The sequence below is a fragment of the Choristoneura fumiferana genome, chromosome 15 (genome assembly GCF_025370935.1).
Source record: "Choristoneura fumiferana chromosome 15, NRCan_CFum_1, whole genome shotgun sequence".
Lineage (NCBI taxonomy): Eukaryota > Metazoa > Arthropoda > Insecta > Lepidoptera > Tortricidae > Choristoneura > Choristoneura fumiferana.
In genome coordinates this window covers 9,551,548-9,559,821 of record NC_133486.1, presented here as the reverse complement: position 1 = coordinate 9,559,821, position 8,274 = coordinate 9,551,548, and the positions used below count along the sequence as shown (strand labels likewise).

Sequence of the window (8,274 nt, the reverse complement as noted above, 5' to 3'; positions counted from 1 at the left end):
TCGACTAACCTGGGTCCTTTACAAGCACTAGGTACACAAACGAGCCCTGAGTTACTTGTGTGTTTATAATTGTCGCCAGTGGCTCTGAGGTGCGCCGTCTCGGCCTTTTGACCCTTGACCGTCTAGCGTCTTGTGAGGAGACTGGTTAGAGCTGTATCCTTTGTAGGAGTTCACAGATAAGGTGCTTCTTATACGCATCCAAGTGATATTCAGATTACCTCGCACAACTCATCAACACCCTCTAGTTCTTTGACACGAACAAACCCGCGGCAGCTTCGAGTGTAGGGAAGCGTAAGATCAGCATAGATTAAGAGCTTGTGAGCGTAAAATCAGCATGAAGCGGCGAGCGTAACTTGCACTATTGGCGTGTGTGATTGTGGGTTCATGTGTGTGGGCGTGTGTGATTTTGTACGCAAAGCGTGACGGTTTGAAGGAAGATATTTTTAGGGGGTTAGGATTGTTCCAAAGGCTTTGTTGGACACATGATCGGGGCAGGGGCCTTCTAACGATCTATGTGTGGGACTAGGCTATTGAGGTGTGCTGGGAGGCCTAGATTTTCAAATCGATTAGGATTCCCCCATACGACCTAAAGGTCTTATTCCAAAGGGTCCCTTGTGCTCGGGTATTTTTCCTAGGTGCGACGTTGTCCGGCGAGGAAGCAGAGGCGGCGACTGATTACTTATAATAACTACTTGACTTTGTCATTCTAACGAAATTTCATAACATAATTCATCTCATAACATTAACTTTCTGAAACAAAGCATTTTCTCACTTTGCGGCATAATTAAAATTTACACAACGTATCAGAGGGTCCTAAATACTTAAAACTAGACGATCACATTTATTTAAATATGGCCAATAATTAAGTTTTATATAGGATTAATTATGGACGCGACTTACGTCGGTATTTTTATCCATTTCTGATAAGACCCGGGTGAGCAGTCGTTACAGTTGGTGCCGTGACCAGGATTTAAGTCAGTAAAATTTGAATTGTTTTAGTTCAAATACTTATTTAAAGAATTCGGGTTACTACATGTTAGATTTCCTTATAAGTTTTCTTTTGTATTAGGAAATATCTACTTATAAGATTTCGTATAAGAATTTTTAAACTACTCTACCATCTGGTGTGATAGTTGTAAGCATAGTTCTGCTTGGTTGTGGGTTTGAATCCCATATTAACCCATATGAATGTGCCACGACATATTGGCATGTCTTTAGGGAATAACTGTTAGACTAATATGTAAATGGGTTAAGTGGTTCTATAAGATCACTTTAATAACCTTACACACGTAGGTTCGAAACCTGCGATAATTTCGTTGTGTTTATGAGAAAAGGGTTTAGTAGACACTAATTTAAGTTAACAATAGCATTAGAATTAAGTTCGTGTGTAACTGTAGTTACACTGTTTGTGTTTTCGAATCCTGCCATTTGTTTTTTTTTTTTTGGTAAAAGTAATTGTTAAGTTAGTTTAGGAGCGGGCTTGTCTCTGCCCGGTTAGTTAAATTCCTACCTTTTGATTAGGGTGGAGGTTAGTTTGTCGATCAATCTCATTCGCGGGTTCGATTCCCGTGTATAATTTTGTTGTCATTGTTAGCTATCCTAATCATGTATCTGTATTAGGTAGATAAAATCCTAACTACGGGTTCGATTCCCGTATGTAATCTTTTGTTGTTGTAGATAGCCACGTGTGTAAATACTAATTAAACATATAAAATCCTAAGTACGGGTTCGATTCCTGTGTACATTTTGTTGTATCATTACAAAGGCCCAGGATTTAGTTTATGACCATAGGAAATATGAGAATCGTATCATTAGAATCGATAGAATACGGGGCGTACTTACCTTAGGCAGGCGAATATAAAGTTGGTATATAATTTTGTTTTTTTTTTGTTACGCCACGTTGTAATATCGACTAAGTGCTAGAATTTAATAAATACAATTTCGAAGTTTAAAAGTAATACTGATATTGGTGATGATGATGATAGACTGCGGGGCGAAGAGGCTAGAGGATTTACTTGTTCTGAAGTTAATTTAATAATGGAAATCATTTCGTTTCGTTAACCCTTAAACCAATAATACAAAGGCTCGCGGTTATATTTAGGAAACTGGAAGGATGATGATGAATTTGAAAATGACTTTTCTATCTACTTTGGGGTCGTAAGTAACAGTATAAGGTTAGCAATAAAATTAAACATGGAGACTGGATGTCAGACGGAAAAGGTAGATTGTTGACCTCTACTTTTGTGATTGTTACAAAGACGCATGTTTAGCCCCATTATTTTTTCAACCGGAAAGGGAACAACAGAACTTATACCATAGTAGATATTTTGAGTTGTCGTGAGTTCTGAGAGATCAAAGTATGTATGTATGTCGTTGTTTTGAATGATTTTGGTATGTATGTATGTCATTGGGTTGAATACTTTCGGTATGTATGTATGTCTCTGTTTGAAGGATTAAAGTATGTGGGTATTTATGTCCTTAGTAAAAAAAAAAAAAAAAAAAAAAGAATAAAAAAATGTGAGAGTGAAAATGTACGTATGTATACAGGGGTTATGTCTTGGTACATTTTACCATGTCACTATAACAACCAATGTTTATATTAAGACGCAGTAATTAAGTAAGATATATGTTTATTGATAGACGTAAGGGGTACACGATGGTAGTATATTAAGGTTTAAGAGTACATTAGCCATTTTTCATATTCCTATTAAAGATTCCTCAATATTTTACATACTACGAATGCAAAATATCTTGTCATCTTCGGGGCGTTCTGTAACGGCTGTTAATCCGTGACAGTATGTGTAGTTTCACGTGGTTTTTTTTTTTTTTTCAAAATATAGACTAACGCGAAATAAAATAATACTTTATTATAGCTATTGTGTTATTTTGCTGTCGGAATTTCAAAGCGAGCCAATAAAATAATATTAGGCATTGAAAAGTTTGCCAGATGCGTGTGACTTGGTAAAAACCAAACTATGAGCTATTGTTTAAACTTTCTTCAGTACAAAGGACCCTCAATTAACTTATTCGTAGGATGTATTTTTAAGCAATATAGCAATAGACAAGTGACTTGGGAGAATCTGTAGACAATAGACATGATCCTAGTGAAGCTTTGTCTAAATGACCAGATGTGAGAGTTCGAGCCGGATGTTTTATTGCCAGGACAGCGGCGGCATTGGTTCTTTTGATTGCGCCGAAACAATTGTCGATGGGGTTTTTTGGAAATTAGACAAGGACAGCTGGTAGATAGTTCCATCTCTGTCAGGTATCTTCCTACCGGGGCAGTGGGGTGGAGATGGTGGTGGAAGCGACTGCTGAGCTTGTCGGGAGGAGGGGGTCCTTCCTGAGAGCTCGTAGGTGACAGGCGCGGGACAGTTCTTGGGCACGCGAACGCGAAAGGTTCTTCCGGAGAAACCGTAAAAGATAGGCGCGACATCGGACCTCGGGGCGCGAATGCGGAGAGTTGCGGGCTAGGCGCATTTCCGGAGCATAGCGGTCGAAGTTTTATACTACTAAGGACGAGTAGTGGCAGCTAAGTCTAACTTAATTTATCTTGTCACAGTGACAATATGTGTTTCTGATTCGGTCCCAAATTTACGGTATTTTATTTCGTGCTCTGTTTTAATTTTGGATTTGTGTGTTACGTAATTGCATTAATTTTGTGAATTTATTTGTTCTGATCTAGCTTTAAAAATCGCGGACTATGTTCATTCTTTAAACCAGCTAGCTAAATAGTCGTTCTTTAATGAAACACGTAAAACTATTAAATTTACCATTTCTTGACCTCAAATCTATAAAATCACTTAACCTGACTCGCCGTGACCTTCCTCGGAGGATAGCCACGCGTAGTCCCACATAATTCTACTACTATTGGTTAATTTTCTGATCAAACCTTCTAAAACCACTTCCCTTCTAGGAGCTGCGGGGCGTGAAGTCTAGTTTGTTACTTTATTCGCGTAGGACTCAATTAGTTTGAGGTGCAGCTATACTCTACGAGTATTGTACGAGCCAGCGGTGATTAGTATTTAGTGCAGTTGAGTTAGTCATATATTCGTTTATATTATTTTAGTCGTTCGTCGTGAGGCGGAGCTGCGTTGCGTGAAATTTATTGGACAAAGAGTGAAAGAGTGAAGAGTGTGAGAGTGACAAGAATTTATTTGTGAGCGAAATAAATTTGATACCGCTTAAGTTGATTAATTTTAAGGTGTCATTGTAATCTCAGTGGAATAAAGGAGAGAGTGCACACATCTTATGCACTAATCAATCCTTACTCACTCGATCCTGAGTTTTACTAGATTACTGTGTCACACGTGCCACTGCTTAATTTGTTTCTAGTTCGTGCCAACCTAGAGAACGAATACACTTTTACACTATACAGGCACAAATCATTTTACACTATACAACATCACACGTGAGGTCGGCCTAGGTAATCCGCCTTATGAGCCGAATGATCTTAGTTGTTCGATTGTCACAGCATGCACTAGGTACACACCACACATTCCTGTGCAGTGAATACAAACACTAGCTAACACACCTGCAGGAAGGTTATCTGGCTGAGATTAGCTCCTGGATGAACTGGAGAGCAGCACGTCAAGGACTAGGGCCCATTTTCAGGAGGCACACGTTGTCTGTCGACTAACCTGGGTCCTTTACAAGCACTAGGTACACAAACGAGCCCTGAGTTACTTGTGTGTTTATAATTGTCGCCAGTGGCTCTGAGGTGCGCCGTCTCGGCCTTTTGACCCTTGACCGTCTAGCGTCTTGTGAGGAGACTGGTTAGAGCTGTATCCTTTGTAGGAGTTCACAGATAAGGTGCTTCTTATACGCATCCAAGTGATATTCGGATTACCTCGCACAACTCGTCAACACCCTCTAGTTCTTTGACACGAACAAACCCGCGGCAGCTTCGAGTGTAGGGAAGCGTAAGATCAGCATAGATTAAGAGCTTGTGAGCGTAAAATCAGCATGAAGCGGCGAGCGTAACTTGCACTATTGGCGTGTGTGATTGTGGGTTCATGTGTGTGGGCGTGTGTGATTTTGTACGCAAAGCGTGACGGTTTGAAGGAAGATATTTTTAGGGGGTTAGGATTGTTCCAAAGGCTTTGTTGGACACATGATCGGGGCAGGGGCCTTCTAACGATCTATGTGTGGGACTAGGCTATTGAGGTGTGCTGGGAGGCCTAGATTTTCAAATCGATTAGGATTCCCCCATACGACCTAAAGGTCTTATTCCAATGGGTCCCTTGTGCTCGGGTATTTTTTCCTAGGTGCGACGTTGTCCGGCGAGGAAGCAGAGGCGGCGACTGATTACTTATAATAACTACTTGACTTTGTCATTCTAACGAAATTTCATAGCATAATTCATCTCATAACATTAACTTTCTGAAACAAAGCATTTTCTCACTGCGGCATAATTAAAATTTACACAACGTATCAGAGGGTCCTAAATACTTAAAACTAGACGATCACATTTATTTAGATATGGCCAATAATTGAGCTTTATATAGGATTAAATATGGACGCGACTTACGTCGGTACTTTTATCCATTTCTGATAAGACCCGGGTGAGCAGTCGTTACAGTGAGGCAACGCGCTTGAACAAGTTCAGACAGTAAGTATTGGCTGGGATGAAAGTTTGTAATACTAGCACGCGTGAATTTCATTCGCCATCCCTGCCTTAGAAGAAACCCAATCGTTGCCGTCGGGTGACTGAACACAAAGGCATGCAGTACACTAAACTCCGATGTCTAATCTAAAACTAAGTATACCCTACTACCTACTACTTACTACTTTGGATGTCCAACCGGGGTTTGCAATTTATCTGTACACTTCGCGATACCTCGCAACTCTGCAATTCGCGCTCCGCAACGTACTGCAATAGTTTTCCACTTCCGTTAGAGAATTTTTCCGCGTAACCGTGGTCCCGCAGATGGTGGCTAATAACATTTTGTTGACAACGAGCGGCGTGACAGGGACGCTAGACGATTCATCTAGAGCTGGTACTGATACCTCTGTGGTTAAATCAATATTTAGATTTCCTACTGACGTAAAATTTTAACATGAATAACAATACAATAGGCCCTACAATAATAGCAATAATAGGTATGTGTAAGTTAGCTACATCTATGCAACACCAATGTTTTCCGTAGACCCCTAGCTTCCACTAAAATGTTTCCTCATAAATCAACATTTTCAAAGTCAAAGTCAAAGCACTTATGAATGTCAAAAAAAGTCTACCACCGGTTCGGAAAAACCTCTGTTGAGAAGAATCCGGCCAGAAACTCAACGAGGTATGTTTTTTTTTATACAGATTTACAATAATATTTAATGGTGGCTATATATCACAAGTATTTAACACAACTACATTTTTAACACATTAGATTCGCTATTTGGAATAAGGGATCGCCACTGCGGATCGGAATTATTTCCAAATATCCCTGTCCATCCATGATACTCGTTTAATCATTAATTCTGTAATACACCTTAGATATTAATGTTTTCTTGACAATAGATTTAAATTTTGTATCCGTTTCATCGATAATATTTTTTGGAATTTGATTATAAAAACGTACATGCAATTTTCCATAAACGACTTTCTTTGGTTTCAAAAGATTTACCCGTTTATTCGTAAAATGTTACCAAATCTACAACAAAATGTATGTTTTGTCTGTCTCTGGCAAAAGCAAATGTAAAATAGACGGTTACAGACAAATTAATGTTAGTAATGAATGCCGAACTACAGGATGTCACTACCAGATTATTGTATTGTCACGCAATTTATATAAGTATACCAAATTTCAAGTCAATCGAACTACTGGAAGTTGGTCGAATTGAACTTGCAAGATTAGTCTTTAGACAGACGAACAGACAACGGGACAGGTGAAGCTAAATCACTTCATCAGGCCTACGCGTCTGTTCCAGACGAATTTTGGCGTGGCGCCTGTGCACAACGTCTTTGGTGACTGACCAGACCGATGCGAGAGCGACATGTTCGCCCACAGGCTAGACAAGAGAAGTCTGCGGATGTTGGTGCAGAACCGCCTTGATGTCGTTTCTGTCTCTTGTCAGCAAGAGCCTTGTGCCAGGTTTCATCGCAATACTTGCGACCCTCCAATACACGTCCGCGCCAATCTGTGCGTGTCTCCGTCAACTTTTCCCAGTCAAGGTGGTCAATTTTGAAGGCGGCCATGTCTCGCTTAGCGCAGTCCTTAAATCTGAGCAAAGGTCTCCCAACGTTTCTCTTGGCTTGAAACTAAATAAAAGCTTGTAAAAGGATTTGCTGCGATAGTTATCGAATGAGGAAATAGTATTATGATTAAGACACGTTCTATGGTGGCATAGGAGTCAAATTGGCTGACTATCCTGTCATCAAAGTCAAAATATTTTTAGTCAATTTAGGCTACAAACTCTGTCCTCTGTCAAACTCTTATGTATGTCAAAAAGTTTACTATCGGTTCGGAAAAATCTCTGTTGAGAAGAATCTGGCAAGAAATTCAACATGTACCTATCCAAATGAAAGTAAGACAAAACACCTAAAACTAAATCTAATCCCGTCGTGGCCACGCATTTTATTTTTAAAATAAACACATTAATTCAATTAATTTGTAAGTTAGTTCAATTTTTGTTTTTATATTAATTTCACATATTTATTAACTGAATTTGATGAAATTGAATGTATTACTATTAGACACTATTTAACACATTACATTTTTTTATCGTTGCAACAGCTCTATGGCAGCTCCCGCCCACAGAGCGCTAGCGTAGGGGTTGAGACGGCGTATAAGGGCTGCCGCGCGGCGGTGGCCGTCACTCGCGCTCCCACTCGCCACCCGACCACTCGGGGCGGCACCGCTCATCCCTGCAAACGCGCGTGTACGTATCCCCAATTCGATCGAAGTTCAAAATTTTTTTTTGTGTAACCAGCCAGCAAGGTTTTAAGTAAGTGTTAGTGTTGTGTGTGCACCAGCGGGACCGGTAATGCCTTATTGCTTTTGGTGTTACGGTATGTAAATAGTTTTCATATGAGGAGCTGGTGGTGTAAGAATCGAATTCGATTTGCGTGTTTGTTCCTGCGATACTTTTCACAGCTTGCAGGATTAATTATATTAGAAGGGAAATGTGTTTCTGGTGCATAAATAATTCTGATATGCTGTTTAAAGGGCTCTAATGTCACGAATAATTCAACGTCAATTTACGTAAAATCCGTCAATGTTTTAGGAGATTTGTATACATGTGTCTCTTCGAATTATTTACTTAAAAATATGCACCACCACT

The 8,274-nt window shown here is 39.8% G+C and overlaps 1 protein-coding gene across 4 annotated transcripts in view; it reads left to right on the top strand.

Annotated features, from left to right (window-relative positions):
* Positions 1-7,779: 7,779 nt before the first annotated feature.
* Positions 7,780-8,274, top strand: part of LOC141435540 (U8-agatoxin-Ao1a-like) — a 66,442-nt gene continuing 65,947 nt past the window's right edge. The window contains exon 1 of one of the 4 annotated variants that reach the window (XM_074098247.1): positions 7,780-7,872. The gene's annotated coding sequence lies outside the window, so the exon portion shown is untranslated. Of the gene's footprint in view, positions 8,003-8,274 lie in introns of all 4 variants that reach the window. The other 3 variants (XM_074098245.1, XM_074098244.1, XM_074098246.1) reach the window with 3 other exon arrangements.